General features: G+C 39.1%; 1 non-coding gene across 1 annotated transcript; it reads right to left on the reverse strand.

Moving 5' to 3' along the window:
• Positions 1-10591: 10591 nt before the first annotated feature.
• On the reverse strand, positions 10592-10698 carry LOC149028798 (small nucleolar RNA R71). Its single transcript, XR_016171307.1, has one exon. It is a non-coding gene; the product is annotated as a small nucleolar RNA R71 (small nucleolar RNA).
• Between the last annotated feature and the right edge of the window lie 785 nt (positions 10699-11483).

Here is an 11483-nt window from a genome sequence, read left to right on the forward strand (position 1 = left end):
GAAAAAAATCCAACAATAAATTTTAAACAAAAATTATCATCATGGATTATCAATTCATGCAAATCTTCATTAGGGAAATTCACAAGGATCTCTCACTCGGATCCGAATCAAAATTAAGGGTTTTCAAAAACCCTATCAATTCTCCCATGGGTTTCGTATTAAACCCTTGATCCTCCCATTGGATCCATACAATAAAATTAAACAATGGGGAGGAACAATAAACGTGGGAACCAATGGCTCTGATGCCAATGTTGGTAATACATCAAAAGTAATTCAATTCAATTAATTGATGGGGGGAAAATTCCTTACCTGGATTCGCTTTCCCTTACTTGAAGTATTCGCAGCGGAAGTCTAGATCCACGTTCTCGTTCCACCACCAAAGATTTACCGGCGAGATTCCACAATCACTGGGAAAGGGAATAATATCCACAACCCAAATGCCGTGGATTAATGGAATGAAGATCAAAAACTAGGAAAGAAAAATTTCTAAGCTTGCGATTCTAAGAGAGAGGGAGAGAGAGATGGAGCCGCCGTTTCTCAGAGATTCGCTCGTGCGAATGAATCACTCAGTTACTTCCTCACTAATGCGGTGGTTACCAAAATATATAACCCTATTTTGTAACCGCCCTAATAGTGAGTTTTCAATATTGCCCTTGGGCATTTAATTTATTAATCAAATTAATAAATTCCAACACTATGCTTAGGGTATGCGCTGATAATAGAGTCCCATCATACGATATCTTTGGAGTCAACAGTTATTTGTATGCAACCACATTTCCCGTAGCTAATTAGAACTGCCATAACCACAGAGATGTCAAAGTTCAAACCCTTCTTTCTAGAGTACCCACGAAGGTATTGTAGAGTTTCTTATGCTCCTACAGGTAATATGTTAATTGCTGTAATTGAATCCACCTTGATTCCTTTGATGCTCATTTTAATGAAGAAAGACAGAGCATCATCATAGTGACCATGTTTCACATAAGCAACGATTGGTGAAATCTAGGGAATAATAGATTTGTTCAATAACAAATCAAAGATCTTCCGTGCAGATTCCACATTCCCACATTTACCACACTTCTCAATCAATGAGTTTAAGTACATATACTAGATAGTCCAAACCATTCCTAATCACCTGGGCGTGGATCTGCCTACCTCATTGAAGGGTAAAACCAAAACCAAATCCGAACCTAAATTTTAGGTGCTGATGCGATTGGCCCAAGTCTTGAAATTCCATTGTGTCACTTCAGGCCCATTCCTTCCATGCACTTTCTTAACCCAATAGCTTGGTTCGATCCAAGCCCAGAGAAACCACTAAGCCAAACCCAGTCCAGTGATCCAACACCTGCTCAAACCCTCTCCTCTTTTCTTCTGCTCCTGTGACCACTCTTCCTTCACTGAAAGTCCTAACTGCCACAACACCTGAAATCACCATTACTTCCCTGATGGACGACAATAATGGACCGTGGCTAGAGAAATTTGAGGACGTTGTTTGTCGCCACCGCTGCTTACAATGAGGCCACTATCCTCCTCTCTCATGGCGATTTTCAACTTCGTCCATGGAGGCTTCGCTGGTGATTGCGTCATCCAATTCATCTCTGCGGCTGCAACCCAATTTGGCTTATTCGGGTGATGACACCTTCTTTTCTTCCCATCGTGCCTGTTCACTGCACCAATGAAGAGTGTATATGCAATTCCCTTAGCTGCAGCTTTTCCTGTTCCATCAATACGGTGGACATAATCTTCTAAGTACCCGGGAATAGCATGAGTGAGCATAACTTTGGCATTCTTCACATCTTCTGTCTCACATCCAGCCAGTCGGTCCCTATTTGGAATACCCGGAGGAGTGATCCATAGCCCCGAAAATCAAGTTTATGAACGATTATATCCATTTAGCATAATAATATAATCAAAAGCAAAATCAGATCATTGTATTCAAGTAATTTAATAATAAAAATCAAGAAAATATCTTAGAATGATCACAAAAGAACATCAGAGTGCGGAAAAAGATACCAATCAAGTGTAGAGTGAGGCGGAAAATCACTCCATAACAACAGCGGAAAAGTATATCAAAAGCAAAGATTACAACCGGTTCCCAAAATAAAAGGGAAACAAACAACTAAGGTCACAACGAATCTAATAAAGATAAAAAAAAGAGAATGAGACGATGTCCCATCGCTGGCACTCAAGTGCAAGAATCGAACTACTCTTGATAAGTATCAGTCTCATATTGATAATCTTCATCGACGTAGTCACCGTAGCTAGTATCTTGAGTATCATAAGAATTATCAACTTGGTCTTCAAAGTACTGACCATCATAGTCAACAGTAGTAGTACCTGCAGGAATGTCTAACAAAAGATATTGCAAAAATAAAAGGAGTGAGTTCAAAAGAATTCAGTAAGGCAGTTCAATCCATAATAACATAATAACACATGATATCAAATCATACAGAATGCAAAATGATATGAAATGGACAATGTAGATATGCTTCTAACTCTATGTATACTGGTCTCTATTGGCAGACACGCATTAAGATACAACATCATACTCCTCTGAGTAGTCTCAGTCACTCTTTACTCATGGCTTTGATGCACATCTTTTGGGTTCTTCGCGGTAATTGGGTCAAGGCATCCATCTCGGACATTCCATGGCTGGGGTTTAGGTCAACACTATCGCTCACCACCATTGGTATGAATACTGGCGCGTGTCAAGGTTAAGCCGAGCCAAATGCAAGTCTTTTACTTAGTCATATCAACTTAGCTCTAGATACTTCCATTCCTTGCCCCGGGCAATCCTTTCTGGTATTCTTCACCCTAGAGTCAGTGTATCCTATGGCTACAACCAACTCGGACTACGAACTCATCAACCCTATTGGTCAATTACATCAAGTTACCAGGAAGTTCCGTGTTCATCTCACGGGTGGGTTACCGGTCTTGAGTTCCAGGGCCCATGTTCCACTTCTGCATTCGCACCAATGAATGGCCTCTCACGAGTATCCACAATGTGATTCATGTCCTTTCACGGATATAACTTACCGGTATCCGAAGCGCCCACAAATCCCCATTGCTACCATAGGTTGTTCAGTCTCAATTCCCTTCCAATCATGTCTGATATAACAGGGACATCCTAGCCAAACACTTCTAGACATGCCCTAAGTATGTCAACCAGTAAGTCAGGGAAAGTGTCAAGGAGCACCATAGGAAAATGTGTCATACCACCTCCATTGGTGTCCAAAGATAGAAATGCTAAAAGGGCATTCCCCAATCCCCAATCCTCAATCCCCAATCACAACCTAGGCAATCACATTCCCAATCAGTCATTCACAAGCACAACTGATAATATAAAACATAAGTAAGTAATCATTCATACTTAATTGAAATAACAATTGAATTATAGGAACAAGTACTACTATAGTTGAGAAACTACAACAACAATACAAATATAAGAAAGCTGATATGGCAGTAGTAATGGTCATGTAATCTAATTCAAAGACATGCATATTAGGTTATTAGGGATCAACCATCCTTACCTTAAGTAACTTCATAGAATTCCGAAAAATAATGAGGAAGAGGTCCAAGACTAGCAAATAAACCCTAAACAAGTATATAATAATAATTAGGAATAAGACCTAGAAGATTAGAAAGCAAACGGAAGCAAACAAAGAAGATTTGAGGCTACTAACTTGGTTGGTCGATTGGTTGGTAGGTTGGTCTAGTCAACCAACCAGTCGACCAATGGAATCAGTACGGGGCTGCAAACCCTAATTTGGTCATAACTTCTTCGTTTAAAGTCCTATTGCACCGAAATTCGAAAGGGAGTTTCCTAGAACATATTAAGACTATCTAAGAAGGTCAAAGTATCAAATCATGGTCAAAATATAGGATCTTGATTGAGCCATCAAAATTTAGGGTTTCATCATATATAGTCCATGGCTCTCATGGAAATGCTAGGGAGGATAAAGATTCACCGTAGGGAATAAAGAATAAGAAATCATATCAAGAAAAGCTTTGGGGAGGACCCAATAAATTACAAGTGGATTTGGATTCCCCAATTTGGTTACCTCTCATGAGAGTTACTCAAAATCAACTCTCACAAAATAACCCAAGGTAGGTTCACAGAGGGTAAGGGAAACATAGAATTAGTATTTCAAAATCAAGAATCGCATTGGGGATGATCCACTAAATTAACAGAAATAATAGGGTTCCCAATTGGGTAACCTTTCTTGAAGATAACCGAAATTTTCTTTAACAACACGCATAGGGTAGCTCACAAAAGAGCCAAGGGAAAGATAGGGATCCACCCCATAATCATGGGAACACAAGGGAAGGTCATGGTAATGGTATGAGACCTTCTCCATAATCATAAAGATAGGTAGAAAGAGTCATCAAGATCTCAGGTAAGATCATAGGCATAAAACATCTCATATGGTTTCAAGAAACATATAGTGAATGGGGGATTCACTCTAAGGAGAAAGGATAGTATTTCATAATCAAGAAGGTATTGGAAAGGGTCTAACAATTTAACAGAAACATTAGTTTTAACCAATTTGGTTATTCTCTCATGAGGGTTATCCAAGGGTTTCCTCCAAAATACCCTCCTTTTGGTTTCCCATAAACAACTCTCAAAATAGCCCAATATGGTTCACAGAGGATGGGGGAAAGAGGGGATCAACATAACAATCATGGGGATAGAAGGAAAGGTTGTAGCACTGATGTGAGACCTTTCCCACAATCACCAAGATCAGTAGAAAACAAAGAGGGAGTAATCGAGATCTTAGGTAAAGTCAATTTCAAGAATCATCGCCATATGGCTTCAAGAACATAGAGTGAATTGGGGGATTCACTCTAGGGATAATAGAATTAAAGAAGAGGCCATTACAGTAGTGTAATACCTTTCTCATTGTCAAAAGATCAGAAGTATAAAAGAAATAATAAATCAAAGAAGAAACGAATCGATTACTAACCATTTAGAAGAAGAACCGATGAAGAAACTCGAACGGATGCTTGAGGATCTTCATTGGCTTTGGAGGAGAGGTTCTAGGGTTCTTCCCACATTCTCCAGAGGCTTAGAACTGATTGTGAGTGAGAAACACGAAGTCCCCCCCCCCTTTAAATAGCATAAAAAGTCCAAAAATTACCAGAATTTCACCAATCTAACCAAACTGCCCCTGTTGGTCGATTGGCCAGTTGACCAATCAATTGACCAACCATGTTACCAACTCTAGAAATGGGATTTGATAGGCCTAACTTCAATATCTTTGGATGGGCTTCTCACAACTCCTCAAATAACTTACCTAGCATGGAGGAATGCCTTCAAACCAAGTCCAACTAGGCTTTAGGTCCAACAACCAGGCTCTCCTTCATCAATGAGCAGTTCAATGCCAAATCAAGTGAGGTCTCCATAAGGGAACATCATCATCAATATCCATGGGTTCCAGGTCAAACACCATGCCTTCTACTGAGATGGCCCACAAAGTCTTCTTCCTTCACTTCGGGTCTTCGGATCTAAACTAAGGGAGAGGTTTGACTTGACTTCCTAGGACCTTCCAAGGATAATAACACAATACTTAAGGTCCAACTTCAATGTCAAACATTAAACAAGCTCTTCTTCATCCAAAACAAATAGGGTGTCCAGGTTAGGTTTGGGCTAGATTTCACATCCATGATTCCTCGGATTGGCTTGGAAACCTCCTGCACCTATAACTAGGCTTCAGATTGTTATGTCTTGCCATTCTCAAATGCCATCATCGCTACACTGCGTGAATCACCATTTTCCATACTATTCAAACCACCATTTATAGGATCCGAGAAGATAGAAACAACTTGAGATTTGGTATGGAATTGTTCACCATTGGCACCATCTTTGGAAGCATCCTGTACGCCATCTAAGACAAAGAAATCATGTCACACCTCATCCAGCTAGATCTAGACTCACCCAAATACTGCTGGGGGTAATAATACTACAGGATTAGGTTCATAGACAATCCATACAATAATACAACACAACATAATCCAAGAGCAAGAAAGGAAAGATAAAGTTTCAAATGTTTAAAAATACTTGTTATTATAGTCATCCATGAACTTATATTCAAAGTTAGTATCCCAAGTTAGTAAAATCAGACATTAGAGTTTAAAAGAAGTATCTGTTCACAGCAAAAGGCTAAATGCTACCGAAGAGAAGTCAGGAATCTAAGTAGTGCCCTTGCCTAATAAAAGGACAAAGAATGAAAGTGATAGCCACTAGGGTGACTAGTTTCTCCATCGGTATCTCCATGATCTCAGAAGGAGTAGACTCTATAAGCACAATCCTCACAACGATATGATTCACCATTTGACTCCGTGTCCTCTGTCGTGGGTCCCTTGTAGGACTCTCGACGACAAATTCTTAGGAGAATGGGATCCTTATAACCTGCAGTAAAGTCAAAGAGAAAAATGCATATAAAAGGAGTAAGTTTTAAAGAACTTAGTGAGATTAACACAATCACACATCACGAAACAGTCACACGCATTTGTATATACAATATGATCATAGTGAAATAATGAATGATGACGATGATAATGCAAATATGAGTATAGACTCTAACAAATATAAGTCTCTATGGTAGACACACATTAAGTTATAACACCAGCCTCCTCTGGGTGATCTCGTCACTCTCCCTCAAGGATTGGTTACCTTTTTTGGGTTCTTTGTAGCTTTGGATTCAAGTCACATCATACTTTCGCTGGGGATTAAGTCACCGCTCTCTCACTATCACCATTGGGTCTGAGAACTGGCGTGTGTCAGGGATAATCTAGCCCAATGCAAAATCAACTATGTTTCATGCTACATGTGGTCCGGATACCTTCTCTCATGCCTAGTGCCCTTTTGGTCCTCATATCCTTCCCATCTAGGGATGTTGTTCCCCACGAAAATCGCACATTATGTTGGACTAACATCTTGTAACCCTATGGTTGTCCACATATGCATAGGCGAACACCCTCGTGGCTTCCCCACAGTAATCACATATTGTGCTAAAAGTACCAACAGCCTAACACTATACATATGCAACCTTCCCATTTGTATAACAATAGTGGGCCTGTGCCTTTCCATAGAAATCACACATCGTGCTGGATGACTACAAGACCCAGCCATTGCCAATCATACTTCTATACCCATGCCGAATGCATAGCAACACTCAATGGGTTTTCTAACTAATGCATCTAAACACCAATCGACTATGTCGCTAATGATTCTAGGGAAATGCAATAGACACCTGGGGTAATGGGTGGACCCATAACCCCCGGTGATATATATAAACATGTAGGTGACGATCTACCATCGAAATCCAACACACATTCAACACATCATTCCAATGAGTTAAAGAAATATCATGAACATATATTTCCAAGAATAATAAAATGAGCAAAACATCAAGTTACTGTCAATGGTGGGTTAGTAAAGCGGTTAAAAGCCCAGAATCCCATGGGGAGGTCTCAGGTTCGCACCTATCTGGCGACATTTCATTTCCAGTATTAAAAAAGCACTAGTACCAAAAAAAAAAAAAAAAAAAAAAAAAAAAAATCAAGTTACCTTCTGTCCGTGTAAAGTCCCACACAATTCTTAAGAGAATAAGTGAGATTGATAATAATGAGGAATATAAACAAATTAAATACATGATGTAAGAGAGTGTTTTCCCTCACCTGTCAATGATAATAATTTATCTCCAAAGTCCAAAGGAATCCACATATTGAAAGTGCAAAAGACCCAAAATAACCTTAGAAACATGAAGATCAAAATGGGCATCAATCGGGAATCAACCAGACTTCAAATGAGTCAAAACTCCCACCTTTAACTAGGAGGGGTTGGATAGGCCTATTAGGACCGATCGACTGCCCCTGGTGGACTGCCTACCCTAGGGTTGCAACCAAGTTTGGTCGATTTTGAATTATTGAAATGAACTCACTTGGGGGGGGGGGTTTAGGACTTCAATAGGACACTAGTATTTTCCCAAAAACAACTTCCAATCATCCCAATTAGTTCACAAACAAAAAAACCCAATTTGGCTCTCAAAGAGTCGGTTGCAGGCACCTCAAAGAGGTCCAGTTGGTCTTAAATGGGTGAAATGACACTCAATATAGGCTAAGAGGCTTAAAAGAAACTCAACTAACATTCAATACTATCCAACTCCCACAACAACCACCATTATTGTAATATCCTATCATAAATACACCAAGAAAAAGGTTGCAAATAGTGTTTTTAGAATCTCCTTACCTTAACACGTGTTTTGCCTTCATATCTCACGCCTTAACACCACCAAATGATTGAGAATTCTTCAAAACTCCATGTACTTCCTCTCTCCCATATTCACAACCTCCCTCTAGCATAAACAATGCATTTAGGAGGTAGGAGAATCATAAAATAGGGTTTTAACTCAATATTTTGAAACTGCCTCGAATTTGGAAAGGAGGAGGTTGATCTAGCCGTGCAATAGGCCCCCATTGGCCGACCCTCTATGTGAAATCCAACCCTAGCCTAACCCTGACCCTAACCTAGAATCCTTGATGTTTGTAGGTTCGAAGACCCAAAGTGGTGGAAGAAGATAGTTGTGGGCTCCCTCAGTAGAAGACACGGTGTTTGATTCCAAACCCATGGACATTGATGGTGGTGCCCCTTACTTGGTGAAAAGCATGCATTTACCATTATTTATTTGATTTAATTCCCCATACTTATTTAATTAAAGAGAGCTAATTGAGTATTTTTGTGTATTTTTCAAGAATAAGGTGATTTTGGATATTAAAGATAATATGAAGTAAAGTTGGCAAATATATTAGATATTGGTGGATTTTAAATTATGGCATTCAATCTTGCTGCCCAAGAAATCATGAAAAGTGAGATCTTAGCCAAATTGGAAACAGGTGGAGGTCTAAGGAACAAAATTGGTAATAAATCTGAAAATCGGGTAAACAGACCTACCTTCAGTATTTTGGGAATATCTCTCTCGTATGAGCTTGGATTTTGGTGATTCAAGATGCTATGGAACGATATTGAAAGTATCTACAACTTTCCAGTTTTAAGGTTTTTCAAAATCCGAAAGAATAAAGGTTAAATCGACAGGTAAAGAGAAGGGACTCATTGTGTGCGGGAGACATAAAAGAGAAGCCAACCACAGAAAAGAAGACGGCGAATGCGGCTCATCTCTCATTGCTGAAGAAGAAGACCACATCTCTCTCTCCCCCCCTATGTTTCATCTTTATTTTTCTTATGAACTTTGTAATATGAGTAGCTAGTTCCTTTTCTTTGGGATGTAGATGAACCATGCTTATTTCATTAATTTGATTGTTCTATCTCTTCTAGTTGATTGTGTTTGAGTTTGGCCAAAGATGTTCTATAGCTCAGCGAACTAAGCGTGCCAAGCTTCCGCAAAGGACGATAGTCTTGCGAAGATAGGGCATATCTAGGAAGACCATCCCTAATTTACTTTGAAGTATAGAGTTATATCGGTTAGGGAAAAGCATTGGGGATTCGAAATCCCAAAGATCTTCACATATTCATAGTTAACGTTTTTGCATTAATTAATAGATTTAGTTTAAATTAGTTTTGTTGAATTCAATCTTAGTAACTTAGCCTTTTAGTTCCCCATAGTTCGACTCCGTACTTTCTGCTTGCTAGATTAGTATAGGATTTTATTTTTGATTGGTTAGTGACACGATCAAATTTTGGCGCCGTTGCCGGGGAACCAAAGCACGGTTGCTAGGATTGATTTTTGTCAATTAGGCATAATTTTTAGAGTAATTTTAGTGTTTTTAAATTTTTATTTTTCTTTGCTTATTTAACTAATCTCTTTTTCTTTTGTTTTGTGGGTAATTGCAAGAGTAGCAATTCGATAATTAGTTTAGGTTGTTATCTTTTTTTTCTTAGATATAATTGTATTTAAGACTTTTCAATTGTAATATTTGCATCAGATTGGGTTGTTTAGGTTAATTTTTAAAAATCCCCATCCCTCAGATCCCACATGTGTAACTTTTGTTCTAAAGATCATGTGGATTGCGCTTCAGGTACGTCCTAAACTCTCCCTTTTGCTATAGTTATTTTCTTTTAATTTTACTTATTTAGCTTATTCTTTTTTTTTATTCTTCTGTGTGTATGCATGGTCGTCGGTCCCTAAACCCTGAGTTGACTCCACTTGACTTAGAGTTAGAAGAGACTTTGGCCAACCTTATAAGGCAAAGAACCATGGCAAACTATGAGCCTCCAATGAGGCCCTTGAGTGAGCATTTCATTCCTACGATATATACTCCAGTTTCTTGTATTAAGTTGCCTAACATAGAGGAGGCTCAATATGAGATCAAATCTAGTGTGATTCAAATGCTACCATCTTTTTACGGACTTGCCAATGAAGAGCCCTATCAGCACTTAGATGAGTTTTTAGAGGTGTCCTCCACGATTAACATTCAAAACCTCTCAGTTGATGCTTTAATGTTATTGCTTTTCCCATTCTCCCTTAAAGATAAAGCTAAGCATTGGCTTCATTTTTTGGATAATGTTAAAATTTCCACTTGGGCAGAAATGCAACAAGAGTTCCTTAAAAAGTTCTTCCCCATTGGTCGTACCAATAGCATTAGGAGAGCAATAACAAGTTTCTCCCAACAAGAAGGAGAACAATTTCATGAGGCATGGGAAAGACTAAAAGAATTACTTCGAAAGTGCCCCCACCATGTTATTCCTAAATGGCAATTGGTTCAATGCTTTTATGATGGCCTTAGAGACAGACATGGGCAGATGGTTGATTCTTCTTGTGGTGGGACTTTCATGCACAAGAATGAGAATAAAGCATGGGAACTTTTTGAGACCCTCAGTGAAAACTCCCAACACCATGCTTCAGCAGCTACGAATGAGATTCCATCCATTGGGCAACCAAAGAGGAGCGGTCTCTATGAGATCAATCCTACCATTGAGATGAGCACTAAGGTTGACTTACTATCAAAGAAATTAGACTATCTCTTGTCATTAGGACAACAAACCCCACCTACACTTCCTACAAGTTTTTCTCCACCTAATCAGATTGAAGCATGTGCTTTATGTTCTAGCATATCCCATCATGTCAGTGAGTGCTATTTGGCTACACAATACCCTGAGTTTGTTAAGGAGCATGCACATTTGGCCCAAGGAGTCTCTAAATTGGGTAATGATCCATATTCCAATACCTACAACCCAGGATGTCAAACCCACCACAATTTTTCATGGCGAAACTCAATGCAGAATCCCTCTAATGAAATACCTTATAGGCCACCTCCATTTAATATGCAACAAAATGCCTATAGGAATGAGCAACCATCATCTCCACAACCCTCACAAATTCATCATTTGAGGATAAGGTACTAAAGGCACTTAATGGACTAGAGCAAAACACTCAATTGTTACATTCTCATTCTCAATCCATTAACAAATTGGAAACCCAACTTGGTCAACTAGTTGATGCCATCAGTAGGAGGGAGGTTGGCCAATT

The sequence above is a fragment of the Hakea prostrata genome, chromosome 1, assembly GCF_041222555.1.
Source record: "Hakea prostrata isolate BN-2017 chromosome 1, UWA_Hpros_2, whole genome shotgun sequence".
In the NCBI taxonomy this organism is placed as follows: domain Eukaryota; kingdom Viridiplantae; phylum Streptophyta; class Magnoliopsida; order Proteales; family Proteaceae; genus Hakea; species Hakea prostrata.